Here is a 15268-nt window from a genome sequence, read left to right on the forward strand (position 1 = left end):
GCACACGGCTAGTTTGATTTGATGATTACTCGATCATGCGACTATTGGGAGGTCCTCGGCATCCGAATTTTGCCGCCGCAGCTTTGCTCGAGTGCATCCTAGTTGGTCTTCTGGTGCGTCCTACTGGTGGCGGCTGTCCGGGCATACCCTCCGCAAGTGGTGGCGGCGGAGCTGCGGGCGGCGAGGCACCGACGAGTAGGAAGCAAGGATGCGTCGGGTGCATGAGGAAGAAGCTGGTGGGACTTAAAGATATATATTATACTATGAAAATATATTATTTGTACACTAGGAAAATGGGTAGTACTGAAAGATATCTATAAATATTTGTAAGATTTTAAAGCAAAAAGGGCCAGTGATCTGCACCGGCGCGCCGGCCCAACGTTTAGGCCGGTCACGCGCGGGCCGTCAGATCAGATCGCGGAGACCGTCAGATCTAGGTAAAAAACGATTCGCCCAGCTCCCTTCTTCCTCTCGCAGAAACGCTTGTCTCCTCCCCCGCATCTCGCGCACGCAACCCCCTGCATCTCGCGCAGCTCGCCAGGGCGGGGGCACGCGCTCTCCTACTACCCGCCTCCCTCCAGGTCGCAGCACCGCCCCTCCCCTCCTTGCTCTTTGCTAGTTCTCGTCGCCAGGATTCGCGGCAACCCCACACCAGCATCTTGTTTTCGTGCTCTCCGTCGCGCTTGAAAATGGATGTAGCAAAAACTTCGCCAGTAGTAGCAAAAAACGATTATGCTTGCAACAAAATCATCATCCCCGTTGTCGCGAGGTCGTAGCTCTGCCTTTATGGAGGTAGCAAAAAAATTCGCCAGTAGTACCAAAAACCGACTACGGTTGCAGCAAAACTCGTCATCGTCGGTGCCCCACAACCATCCTCTGTTTGTATCAAAAAAGAAGCCGGTTGTAGCAAACGACGGAGCTGGTTGCAGCTTTTCGTCCTCGTCCATGGCTTTCGTCATCTGTGATTGAAACTTTTTTAGCCGCAGGTTGAAACTTTTTTTGTTTATGATTTTTCATGGTTGAAGCTTTTTTTATGTCGGTTGAAGCCTTTTTCCTTGCCGGTTGAAGCTTTCAACATTATGCCTGCCGGTCGGAACACGCCTTGTTTCTGGTAGCAAAAATCCACGCTGGAACCAGCTATTTTGTCGGCCGGTTCCAGCTCAAATCCACGCTGGTTGCAGCACCGGTCGCCTCCATTTGAAGCTCGTCGCTGAGCTCCACCTCGCCGCTCGTAGCATCTAGTCTCGCCGGTTCCAGCGTTTTGGCCGGCAGGTTGCAGCAAAAATAGATGCTGGTTCCGGCATCGCAGCCGCGCAGGGCTCCCCCCTTGTCGTCCTGTCCATCTCCGGTGAGAGATGGTCGTCGGGGATCACGGGATTCAGGGCGAGCGTTGGCCATCATAGAGAAAGGAAAAAGGAGGAGGGAGATTGAGGGCAGAGGGGGGGGGGGGGGAGGAGGAGGAGGGTCGCAGCAGCGAAGGCGGTGGTGCGGGACGGGGGACTGGAGTTGCGGCGATGCCGGTGGTGCAGGACGGGGAACAGAGTTGTGGGGATGGGGCGGGGGAGCTGAGCGATGGAGAAGGAAGGAGATGTGTTGCAGATAAGGAAAGGGGTGAGCTGTTTCTGGCCGCATGATTACGATCCATCTCGCGGCTTGCGTGAGACCGGAGTAACGGTTCGGCCGGTGCCCCGGCTGGAATCGTTTCCCAAAAATATATACTTATAGAAACTTTCTATGCACAATATTTACAAACATCCAAAAATTCTTAGTCCGTCGGGTTGACATCTAGTGTAGTCTTCCTTTTTTTTAGACAAACTAGTGTAGTCTTTCAAAGTGGAAATCACGCGCTCGCAGAGAAACAGCCATTCAAGCCCTGCCATTTCTGTCTTTCGCTTCGCCCTCTCCTCGTACAAAGGCCCAAAAGCCACCCAGCCGCCGCACTTGGCCCCCACAAACCCTAGCAAGACAAGAGAGGCTGAATCGTTTAGGGGCGGAAAAAGAGGAGGGAGTTGAAGATGGTGACGGAGTTGAAGGGAGTGACGCCGCGGGCACTGGAGCAGCGCGGCACGGCCCCGGAACTCGTCGCCGTGCAGGAGGTGAGTGCAGCACGTCTTGCCTGGCTGCTAGCTATAGGTCTAGGTCGTCGACGGAGCTCTTTGCTGTTATATTTGTTGCGCTCCCTGGTAAATCTGAATCCGATCTGATCGTGGTATAGGGCCGGGGTCGCATCTCGCATGCACATACGGGTAGGGGATCGATCGGAAGGGACAGATGAGGGGATTTCGCCGCTGCAGTTTTTATTGACTGCGGCCTAGTTGGTCGTATCCGCCTTCATTGGTGGTGGTGCCGGAGCCGGAGTTGAGGGTGGCGAGCGGCGAGGGTAGGAAGCGTGGGGACACGTCGGGTGCACGACGAAGAAGATGGTGGGTGACCTTGCTCATGCCGTCATGCGCTGGGGACGAATCGGGCGTGAACCCAAGCAGCTATGGCTGGACGAATCGGGTTGAGATTCCGCTCGCTAGCTAGCTTACATCGGGTTCTTTTCCCTCTGCTAGTCGCACCTAAGATCAAGCGGCTTCCTAGCAATAAATCGATCAAAATTGATTCTGCACTACTAATTGCCCCACCGCTAGATGTGATAGATTTTTTCCTTTCTATGATTGATGCGTCCCAGATGTGATAGATTTTTCCTTTTTTAGGAATGAGAGGTGTGATAGTTTTTCTAAAATGCTATAAAAGTATTGATTTGCCACGGTCAAAAATCTGACGTCAGATTTGTAGCGGGGTTCTAGTCTTTTGAGGGGTCAAATGTGATAGTTTAGGAAAAATGTTTACCGAGCTTCCGTTAGATGAAACTCGGCAAACAAAGGCCGCCGTCACGGCTCCGTCGCCTGCTGCAAGACGTGGCCCACGTGTCAGACTTTGCCGAGTTCCTTCTGTTGGGAACTCAGCGAACTTGATATTCTGCTCAGATTTTTTTTTGTTGAGTCGTTTTTCATCAGAACCTGGAAAAGCCAGAGCTCTGCCGAGTTGCTTATCATTGGTGGGTCCAATTTTCGATCAAACTTGGCAGACAGAAGTTTGTCGAGTTCCTGACAGAATGAACTCGGTGAAGTCTTGGAACGAGACAAAACCATATTCTAGTAGTGCCTTATTCTCTCTCTCTCTCTCTCTCTCTCTCTCCATTTTAGGTTGTTGCACTATTCATTTTTATTTTTCCTATGCACTCAATGTTATTGTGAGTAACATATAACTAGGTCATTTGAATAAATGGTTGTTGTATCAGGCACCACGTGATGATGTTTTAATGAAGGATGCTGCGTTGAAACGCAAAATCATGGAAGTGCCTAAGTCGGGTTCCAATTGTAAAACAACTTGTTTTCTCTTTTATTGGTTATTGGTCCTCCAAGTTTTTAACCTATGTGTTGATAATTTCATTGAAGGTGGCGTCGCTGAGAATAGCAATGATCAGATTCGTGATTCCGTGCTAGAGATTCTATTGTGTGTTATGTTTTCTCTTTTGTTTCAGGAAAAAAAAATGATGCTTGTTTTTCTTATGTTTTGTTCTAGTTGAGAATCTGATGTGAATTCACCCCCTCCTTGTTTTAGCTTTGTAAGGAATTCATACTTCAAGACGGAAGTGCTCAATGTGATATGGACATACAGAAAATTAAGAAAGGTATTCTACCATTTACACACCTAAACATCGTTAGATTGATAATCATTTGTAGAATTGTCATTGTTTTGTGGCAAACATTGTGGGCATGTTTTGCTGGGAGCCATATATTTCCGAAAGTTATGTGTTAAACTGTCGTGTTCCTCACTTTAAACTCTGGACAAATCGTCCATTAGAAGTGTGGCAAATTTTGGCAAGAAGATATTTCTATATGAGTTCATAGTTTAAAATCGCGGAAGAACAGAAATTGCTGTAGAGATTTTGGCCACGATGAGTAAGGAAGGAATGGCTCGATCTCCGGCGATAGTGCCGCGATCAGGCGATTTCCCATGCCATGCAGATCACGTAGCCATTTCAGATTCGTGATAGCGCCGCTATTGCGGCAGTTTCGCCCGCGATTCCAAACTATGTATGAGTTCCACATTTCTATTACTCTTCATGTTTAAACCTTATGCAGCAAAGAAGATGACAATGGAAGTGTTGTCAATAATGGAGAAATCTAAGGAACCTAGCTCAAATATAATGAAAGCTACCAATCTAGCTTTCTCTGGTGATGATGGCATAACCAAGAGCACTAGGAGGATGGAATTGAACTTGAAGGAGGCACTCGCCCAACGCAATAAATGCATGGTAAGAAACCTCGCGCTGAACTGATGCATTAAAGTTTTAAATGATATTTGTACCTTTGACACTTGTCAATGCAGGAGCTTGATGAGATTTGTTATGATTGCGATTGGATGGCCCCTAGATACACATTAGTACCTTCACTAGCAGATGGTATGTGTAAATACCTTTACTCTTATCTCTATAATTTTCCAAATGAACAAGCATTGAGTTCTTGGACCATATAGGTACAATAATAAAGAATTTCATAGAAATGGGTCTTGTGCCACGTACTTTCTGATTAGCGTTTATTGAATCCAATCCCTATAGCGCCCCGCTAGTATCATGCTTGGGCAAAAGAGTTTTCAAGTGGTCAGATCTATAAAACACTTGTCTGTGTTCTGTTCAAGTGTATTATGTTTATTCAACATCGCGGTTTGGTCCGTGGTTACCAAAGACATGTGTCGCGCCATTGTAGGATCTATCAAAAATCACCTCTACTCACTTCATTGCATTTCACTTGCCAAGAACTGAATAGGTCTGCACCTAGCAATAACCAGGAACTGCTATTCGATTTAGTGCCATCTTCTCTCATTTGTAGCTCCCACACATTGTTTTTTGAGCACTTATCCATGAGTTACTCTCCTATCCTTTCAGGAATGCACGTCTGTGAAGTACGTGTGAAATGCCCTGATTTTGAGATGAGCATCACTGGTGATCCTTGTCCGACCCCACATGACGAGAGGTGCTCTGCAGCTGCCAATATGATACTGGAGCTTGGCAAGAAGGCGGAGGAAAACGAACAACATGATAACTGATGCAAAGTTGCTAGCTGGGAACTAGCAGGCGCTGAGGCCAATATTGCCAAAGAGTGAAATAAAGCAACTTAGCTATTTGTTGTTCTGATGTATGAACGACTTAATGATTTGTGTTGTACAAGTTTGTACTGTATTGCATTGTGGCACATGCGCGCCGACCATGTGCTCAAACGGATTATTTTTACCATTATTATTGAATTTTCCTTTTTTGGGAACCTATTCAAATTTGCTTTTGGGCGTAATTTCACTTATGTGCATATGATTGGGTTGCATTTTCACAAAATTATAGCACCTTTTCGGAAGGTTGCTTATTGTTCAAATTTAGAGATTTCATTTGTGTTTATCTTGCTTGGTTTTGCGAGTGAGGTATTCTGGAGCTTGAATTTTTCTAAACATCAAAATCCATAGTTCAAAGTCTGAAAATTCGTAGATTTTTATACATATGTTCATATGAATGCATTCTACACTAGTGTAAAAAACGCTAATGCCGGCGCTTTAATTAAAAACCACATTCCCGGCGTGTGGAAGGTCAACACCACCAATATGGCGCCATTGTTATAAAATACCAATGGCATAGGTCCCCACGTCATTGGTATTTTACATACTGGATAGCACACCTCCATTATACACAAGTAATAACAGCGTGATTTAAAAAAATACACAATACATGCATGCAGTCAAATATTTATGCATTCATTCGTATATTCAAATACATACATTTAGTATGTATGTATACATTAGTAATAACAGCGTGATTTAAAAAAAATACACAATACATGCACGCAGTCAAATATTTATGCATTCATTCGTATATTTAAATACATACATTTAGTATGTATACATTGCTGAGATCCACGAGTCTACCACACCGTCGTGTCTGTCATCGCGTGTAGAGGTTGTCCTCGTTGTTGTAGCCTCGTGTGGATGTCGTCGTCGTCGTTACCGCTACAGCCCCGTGTCAATTGTCGCCGCAAGTCGTCGTCACAGCCACAGCCCCGTGTTGATGTCGCCGTCGTTTGTCACCGCCACATCCCGGTGCGATGTTGGTGTCGTCGTCGCCGCCGCCGCCGCCACCGCAACAACTTACTTCCAATGTAAATGATAAATTAGCTATTAGCTAAAATATAGATTGAGACTCTGAGGCATTTCAACGAATTATAAGGAAAAGTCAAAACATTTCAACAGAGATGCTTAGTTAACATTTCAACAGAGAACAAAGATAGATTCATATCAACACCATTACCGAGAACACTCCTACTGTTGACAAGATTTTTCATAAGCATTGCCACACTTACCATTTGCAATACCTAACTGAGGGAAATAAAGTAGACTAAGGTCAGCAATGACATCCACTACAATGAAGCTCCCGGTTCATCTATTTTTTTTACCAGGGGTGCTTAATGCAAGGAGATTGATACTTAGTACTCAGTCTAGCACTTGTAGTTAACATGTCTTCTTACAAATTTCAAAGATACCAGCAAATCAATAGATAGAAGTTCAGATTGCACAAAGCATGCATTGTCCATGTGTATTAAAATGACAATATGTAGTATAGCAGCAGAAATTTACTATGATGCTAACTCTATATTTAACATGCATCTGTCAGTAGTGAAAACCCAGCTTAAATTATATTTCTGGCTCAGCGTAATTTTGTACAGATGTACAATATTTTGATCCGGTCATTCCTAAACAAAATATCGTACTGCTGCTACTTCTACTTCAGTACATGCAGCCGTCCAGGATGAGCAAGACATGCACGATATTACCTTCTTTTCTTTCCTTCATTTTCCCTTTTATCCATGCCAGGTTCGGCGAGTCCAGTAATTCTGAAGGCACATTATTCAGAGATCGCAGGTAGTCATATTTGTTAACTAAGATGTATGTATGGCCACACTATTTATCCCATGCTGTAGCTAGGTATATGACTTTCTTTTAACAACAGTAAACACTGTCGGCAAGTGCAACGATGACTCTGCAATGCAAAGATGGGATACTGGTGCCGAACAAGACCATGTTGTCTACTTCTATAGTAACTTTTACATCAGAAAGAATTTCATATTGGTACTCTTTCTTCTGATTGTGTTATTATAGGCAAAACAACAGTTCAAAATTACATGCATGCAAAATAATCTTTTAAGTTTGTGTCCAGTTAGTAAAATTGTAAGTTGGCTATGCTACAAAATCTAACCTCGCATTTTTCAGTCTGTGCGAATGATCTTTGTAAAAAGTGCTGTTCACATATCTTTTATTTGCTACTCTAATTTGCAACAAAGATTGAAAGGAAACTAAGCTATATATAGACCGCGAGCTAAAGAAAATTACTGCCAGAAGTCCAGAACATCCACGAACACAGTGGATCACCTATAGTATAGTATGGTTAAAATCTGTTTTAAGAGCCTCAAATTCAGTGTTCATTTGCCAGCTATATGTTTGCATACATCAGAATTTTGACTGGACAACAAGTTCATGCTGATCTGAGATATGATTGCTGGCAACTTTAGAGAAATAACATGGAAGGGTTCAAAGAGTTCTATTCACTTCCTTCTCTAAATCTAAATAACATGAATGCATCTCCAAGTTAATTAATTAAGAGTGTGCTATGTATAAATCAATCATTAATCATATAGTAGACTGAAAAACAGAAGAAGAGGGAAAAGAAGTGCATCGGTTACTACCTCTGAGTTCCGTCGAGGGCGCCAGTCTACGCAAAAAGGGCGGGATCTCGCTGGATCCGCCGTGCGGCGACAGAAGACGTGATCGGTGGAGGCCGGGGTTACAGATTCTCATCGTCAGCGGCGGTGGAGAAGGATATTGCCAGCCGTGGGGGCCGCCAGATGGGGGACGTGGAAGAGGACCTCGGCGGCCGTGGGGGCCGCCGGATGGGGGCTGTGGAGGAGTGTCAGGCAGAAGCATATCTGAAGATGATTCTTCAGTTAACTGTGTCATTTCCGACACTTACCGATTCAGCTGATCCAACGGTCCAAGGGACTCCTCAAGCTACTTTCGTCGCCCACCGTTAGATCTATTTTTCCGTTAGAATCACTGTTCACGTTCCTGTTGTTACCTCGAGGCGTTCACCTACTTAACAGCCGGGTTGTGGCTGAGCTGGGTATCGAATATTCCCGGAATCTCCTAAGGGACGAACCCTAAACTTATATGGCTCCGCCGATAGCAATACATCTCCTAGATCGGGGACTCTTTCCTTGATAATTCCCAAAATTCGTCCATACAATCTTCTCCTCTGCACCTGTAGACTATCCAGGATCTGACAAATTGGTAATCAGAGCAGTGGTTCCTCGGTAGCTTCCGATCGGATCAAAATTTTCCACGAGAGGTTAGAACACCCTCCCAATTCCCTCCCTGATGTCGTGATGATGGTGATTGGCAGCGATTGAGGCGCGAGGTGACGGCGTGCCTTCACTGACGCGTCAGGCGGCGGCGGCGGCGGATCCAGGGAGGCGGAGGAGGCGGTGATCGTTCGGGTACAGTTCAGTAGCGCGGAGTGGTTGTGCTGGATCCCCTCCAGCAAGGTAAAATCCCACGTCCTTCGCTGATCCGTGTACCTTGGTGGCGTGGAGCTTTGGCGGCGGCAGGATCTGGATTTGAGAGGCTGGTTGCCGCATCTGCAGTGGTAAAATCCCCCCCTCTTCTCTGGATCAAGGAGATGGGACGCGCTAAGGCAATCGATGAGGCCGATTTGCAAGAGGTGTTATCTCTGCGGGATGATTTTGGCACTTTGCAGCAGGACAGTGCATCCATCCGCAATGAAGTGTCCAAGTTACAGGAAGATGTCCAGTCTATCAGTTCCAAACAAGGAGAGATTGCTCTGCAAGTTGGAGGGATTGAAAAAGCTGTGTTAGATCTGGCAAAGCAGTTATCCACTATGAGTTCGGTCTTACAAAAACTGGTGGCTCCATCTGGTATAGGAACAGCGACTGAGAAACAACTTGAAGTGGAAACTGTTGTGAGATCACCTACTCTGCTACAACAACAGCAGGAAAGACCACCTAGCAGGACTGAACAATTGAGGCAGCAACTGGAAGCTGAGAAAGAGAAAACCAGACAACTGGAAGAGTTGCACATGCAGAGATTACCTCCAATCAGAACTGGTAGAACTACAATACCTCCTGGTTATGCAGTTCAACATAATTTAGAAACATCAAGTGCAATGGGTGCCCTAGTCACTCAAAGAAGAGGAGGACACACACCTGCATTTTAGCAGTACCAGCAGCCAACTAGAGACAGGCAATTGTGGCAAGGTTACTTCAGGACCTGTGAGCAAGATATGCAAGCACAATTTATGAAAGCAATGACAAAAGGCCCTAGGATGGATTTTCCTAGATTCTCTGGTGAAGACCCTGTAGGATGGATTAGACAATGCAACAAATACTTCCAAATGGCAGGAGCACCTGAGGAGTATAAGGTTTCACTTTCACAAATGTATATGACAGGGGATGCTGATGTGTGGCTCAGGAGATCTCGCCTACTCAAGAAACAGTTGTCATGGCAGGAATTTGGGAAAGAAATTATCAAGAGATTTTCTTCCCAAGGCTCCTATGACCTCACTGAGCAGTTCACTTCTCTGAAACAAGGAAGCAACACTGTGTCAGAGTATACCAAATCATTTGAGGATTTAATGGCTGAACTTCAGGAAGAAAATCCTACATTATCTGAACTGTGGTTTGTGAGATGCTATGTTAATGGGCTGAGTGAGGGAATTAAGTACCAGCTGAGAGTTTTAAGACCAACCTCATTAACCGATGCTTATTGTTTAGCTAAGGAGATTGAACCCTGTCATCCTCCTCCTGTGTCTCATAACAAGAAAACTATAGTCCCTTACAACAACTATTGGCAGAAAAATGCAGTGCCCACATCAGCAAAACAAATGCTCACAACTACAACAGCACCAGCGACTAGTAACACAAAGAACACTGAAAATGTTAACAGTAACATTCAGAGAAGCAGAAAAGTTGGTGAGTGTTGGAGATGTGGAGATAAATGTTTCATGGCCACAAATGCACTTTAGTACCTAATATGCACATGCTGCAACAAGAAGTGGAAGAAACTGGTCCATATGAAGCTGAAGCTGATCAACAAGACAAGTCAGAAGAAGGAATAGAGCAAAAAGAGCAAGCAATGTTTATTTCTGCACATGCTATAGGCCAACAGTTGGCTGTAAATCCCCTACAGTGATTGTGTATGTGAATGGAAAAAGGGTAGTAGCACTATTGGATTCAGGAAGTTCAACTTCTTTTATCAGTGAACAACTTGCCATTAAATCCAATTGTCACTTGCTACCAGTCAGACCTAGAAAAATCTCTGTGGCTGGAGAAGGTTTACTGCTCTCTGCTCCTGTAGTTCCAAATTGTGCTTTTCAACTACCCAAATTGAAATTGGAACATTCTTTCAGACTTCTCAATCTCCCTAGTCATGATATGATTTGATGTGCCCCATAATCAGTTCAGCTTTACTGTACAAGGCAAAACAACTATTACAACAACAGTCTGCAACTCTAGCGAAGAAATTTTGGAGATACCAGCAGAGCAAGTAACAAAGTTACTAGACAAAGGTGTACAAGCCTTTCTTCTCCAGATTCACAATATAGTGGCTCAAACTCCTTATAAGCATTGTATCCCTGCTGCAATAAGCAAACTGTTAGTGGAATATGAGGATGTTTTTGCTGAGCCAACAACACTACCCCCAAAGAGAGAACTGGATCATAAAATCACACTATTGCCAGGAGTTGACCCACCTCATGTTAGACCTTATAGAGTACCTCATCACCAGAAGGAGGAAATGGAGAAGCAAATAAAACACTTGTTGGACAATAATCTGATGAGACATAGCCAAAGTCCGTATGCATCCCCTGTTCTATTAGTTAAAAAGAAGGATAGTACTATGAGACTTTGCACAGATTTCATAAAGTTAACGCTATGACAGTGAAGAACAAATTTCCCATACCAGTAATTGAGGATTTACTAGATGAGTTGCATGGAGCAAAGGTGTTCCCTAAGATTGACCTCGGGTCAGGTTACCACCAGATCAGAATGGACCCGGCAGATATCCATAAAACAACATGTAGAAACTTTCTGGGACATTATGAATATCTGGTAATGCCCTTTGGATTATCAAATGCACCAGACACATTTCAGGCTCTCATGAATTTCTTATCTGCTAAATACAACAGAAAGTTTGTTCTGGTATTTTTTGATGACATCCTGGTATATAGCAATACCCTGGAAGATCGTGGAACATTTAAAACAAGTATTGCAAATATTGAGAGAAAATCAGTTGTATGCAAAAATGTCAAAATGTGCATTTGCAGTCCCTCAGGTGGAATATTTGGGACATGTGGTTTCTGGTGAAGGTTTAGCTACTGAACCTAGCAAGATTAAAGGAATAGCTGAGTGGCCCACACCTATTGGTGTCATTAAATTGAGAAATTTCTTGGGTCTGGCAGAATACTACAGGAGATTCATCAAAGATTATGGAACAATTTGCAAGCCATTGCATGATGCTCTCAAAAAAGGGAAATTCATGTGGACAGTGGAACAAGATAAAGCTTTCAGCAAACTACAACAAGCCTTAATCACAGCTCCAGTTCTTGCTCTGGCCAACTTTCATGCTCCTTTCATACTGGAAACAGATGCTTCTGGTTATGGCATTGGGGTTGTGCTTATGCAAGAGGGCAGACCACTGGCATATTATAGCTCTTCACTTTTTCCAAGATATGATGCCTTATCTACATATGAGAAAGAAGCTCTAGCAATCTTGGAAGCTCTAAAGAAGTGGAGACACTATTTACTAGGAAGCTCTGTGATCATCAAAACTGATCAGCAATCATTGAAGTTCATCACTGATCAAAAGATTACTGAAGCAGTGCAACACAAACTTATGATGAAACTATTGGAGTTTAATTTCACAATTCAGTACAAAAAGGGCAGTACTAACAGAGTGGCTGATGCTTTATCTAGAGTGCTACCAAAGTGCATGTCTATGTCAACTGTCACTCCAGAGTGGGCAAAGGAATTACTCACCAGTTACCAAAATGACCCAACCACTAAGAAATTGAAGGAAAAGTTGCTGTTGCAATCCCGTGAGGACAAATCTGAATATTCCATACATGCTGGTATTATCAGATTTAAGGGAAAGATTCTGGTGGGCAATGATATGATGTTGAGAGAGAGGCTAATTGCTGCCTTACACAACTCTCATGCGGGAGGACATTCAGGAATGAGGGCCACATATCAAAGAGTAAAGGGAATTTTCTATTAGCCAGGTCTTAAACAAGTGGTAGAGCAATTCATAGCTACTTGTCCCATATGTCAGAGAGCAAAGCATGAGAATTTCTTACAACCATGATTATTAGATCCTCTACCAGTAGCTGATATGGATATGGCATGGCAACATATTTCTATGGATTTCATTGAAGGACTCCCAAATTCTCATGGAAAGGATGTGATACTTGTGGTGGTAGATAGGTTCACAAAATACTGTCATTTCATACACCTTTCACATCCTTATATAGTTCAGAGTGTTGCTCAAGCATTTGTGGATAACATAATCAAGTTACATGGACCACCCACACGCATTATCTCTGATAGAGACAGAATATTTACAAGTCAACTATGGAGGGATATCTTTGCTGCTTATAAAAGTGAATTGAGATATAGCTCGGCATACCATCCACAAACTGATGGTCAAGCTGTTAGGGAATGCAGTACTTCAAAAAATTTCCTACGATCACGCAAGATCTATCTAGGAGATGCATAGCAATGAGGCGGGAGAGTGTGTCCACATACCCTCGTAGACCGAAAGCGGAAGCGTTTAGTAACGCGGTTGATGTAGTCGAACGTCTTCGCGATCCAACCGATCCTAGCACCGAACGTACGGCACCTCCGTGTTCAGCACACGTTCAGCATGATAACGTCCCTCGAGCTCTTGATCCAATTGCGTACGAGGGAGAGTTCCGCCAGCACGACGCCGTGGCCACAGCGATGATGAAGTTATCGGCGCAGGGCTTCGCGTAAGCACTACGACGATATGATCGAGGTGGTAAAATGTGGAGGGGGCACCGCACACGGCAAAGAGAAGACTTGTTGTGCCTTTGGGGTGCCCCCGCCTCCGTATATAAAGGGGGAGGAGGAGGAGGCCGACCGTTTAGGGGCGCGCCAAGTGTGGGGAGTCCTACTAGGACGCCCTAGTCCTAGTAGGATTCCCCTCTCCTTTTTCCTTTTCCAGAGTAGCAAAGGGGGAAAGAGGGAAGGAGTAGGAGAGGGAAAGGGGGGGCGCCACCCCCACCCCTTGTCTAATTCGGATTGGCAAGGGGGGCGCCACCTCCTGGCCGACCCTCTCTCTTCTCCACTAAGGCCCATGATGGCCCATTAACTTCCGGGGGGGGGGGGGGTTCCGGTAACCCCCAGTACTCCGAAACTTCCCGAAACCATTCCGGTGTCTGAAGGCAACCTTCCAATATATGAATCTTTACCTGTTGGCCATTTTGAGACTCCTAACAATCTTCGGTCATCAAATCACATCACTCATAATACAAATTATCATCGAACGTTAAGCGTGTGGACCCTACGGGTTCGAGAACTATGTCTATGTAGACATGACGGAGACACATCTCCGGTCAATAACCAATAGCGGAATCTGGATGCTCATATTGGTTCCTTCATATTCTACGAATATCTTTATTGGGCAAACCGCATAACAACATATTGGTCCCTTTGTCATCGGTATGTTACTTGCCCGAGATTCGATCGTCGGTATCATCATACCTAGTTCAATCTCGTTACCGACAAGTCTCTTTACTTCCATAATGCATCATCCCGTAACTAACTCATTAGTCACATTGCTTGCAAGGCTTATAGTGATGAGCATTACCGAGAGGGCCCACAGATACCTCTCCGATACACGGAGTGACAAATCCTAATCTCGATCTATGCCAACTCAACAAACACCATCGGAGACACCTGTAGAGCATCTTTATAATCACCCAGTTACGTTGTGACGTTTGATAGCACACAAGGTGTTCGTACGGTATTCGGGAGTTGCATAATCTCGTAGTCAGAGGAACATGTATAAGTCATGAAGAAAGCAATAGCAATAAAACTAATCGATCATTATGATAAGCTAATGGATGGGTCTTGTCCATCACATCATTCTCTAATGATGTGTTCCCGTTCATTAAATGACAACACATGTCTATGTTTAGGAAACTTAACCATCTTTGATTAATGAGCTAGTTAAGTAGAGGCATACTAGGGACGCTCTGTTTGTCTATGTATTCACACATGTACTAAGTTTCCGGTTAATACAATTCTAGCATGAATCATAATCATTTATCATGATATAAGGAAATATAAATAACAACTTTATTATTTCCTCTAGGGCATATTTCCTTCACAAACAGAAATGATAAATCAGTCCTTGGAAACCCATTTGAGATGTATGACTACACAAGAGCCAAAGAAGTACTTAGCATGGTTACCATTAGCTGAATACCGGTACAACACGACTTATCATACAACATTGAAAATGAGTCCTTTTTAAGCTTTGTATGGGTTTCCTCCTCCTTTGATTGCTGAACTAGCAATACCTGGACCTGATAATGAGGAAGCCCAGGATTTCTTCACAACAAAGCAGAACATGTTGGACCAGTTGAAAGAAAATCTGCTTCAAGCTCGAAATAGAATGAAGAAGTATGCAGATTTAAAGAGAGTGGAAAGACAACTTGAAGTGGGAGATTTGGTCTATCTCAAGATGGTACCTTGTAGATTGGCAGCTTTTGGTTTCAGGGGAGCACTAAAACTCCAAAACAAATATTATGGCCCGTTCTTGGTTATCCAAAAGATTGGTAACAGTGCCTACAAGTTACAATTCCTAGCTGATGTGCAGATGCACCCAGTTTTCCATGTGAGCCAGTTCACTAGTAGAAAAAGGGCCTATTGTTCCGGTTGGTAAGGGCCTTTTGTCCCAGTTTTTGAACCAGGACTAAAGGGTCGTTACTAATGCCCTAACCCTTTAGTCCAGGTTCTTACACGAACCGGGACAGATGGGCCTCCACATGGCCAGTGCTCTGCTGTGGCGATGGGGTATATATAGGCAACTCATTTGTCCCGGTTCGTGGTAGAAACCGGGACTAAAGCTCAGCCTTTTGTCCCGGTTC

General features: G+C 44.3%; 1 long non-coding RNA gene across 1 annotated transcript; it reads left to right on the top strand.

Annotated features, from left to right (window-relative positions):
* The first annotated feature begins 4379 nt into the window (after window positions 1–4379).
* Window positions 4380–5300, top strand: LOC120964026 (uncharacterized). Its single transcript, XR_006663294.1, has 2 exons — window positions 4380–4453; window positions 4937–5300. It is a non-coding gene; the product is annotated as an uncharacterized lncRNA (long non-coding RNA).
* Window positions 5301–15268: the final 9968 nt, after the last annotated feature.

Source organism: Aegilops tauschii, chromosome 5, assembly GCF_002575655.3.
Source record: "Aegilops tauschii subsp. strangulata cultivar AL8/78 chromosome 5, Aet v6.0, whole genome shotgun sequence".
Lineage (NCBI taxonomy): Eukaryota > Viridiplantae > Streptophyta > Magnoliopsida > Poales > Poaceae > Aegilops > Aegilops tauschii.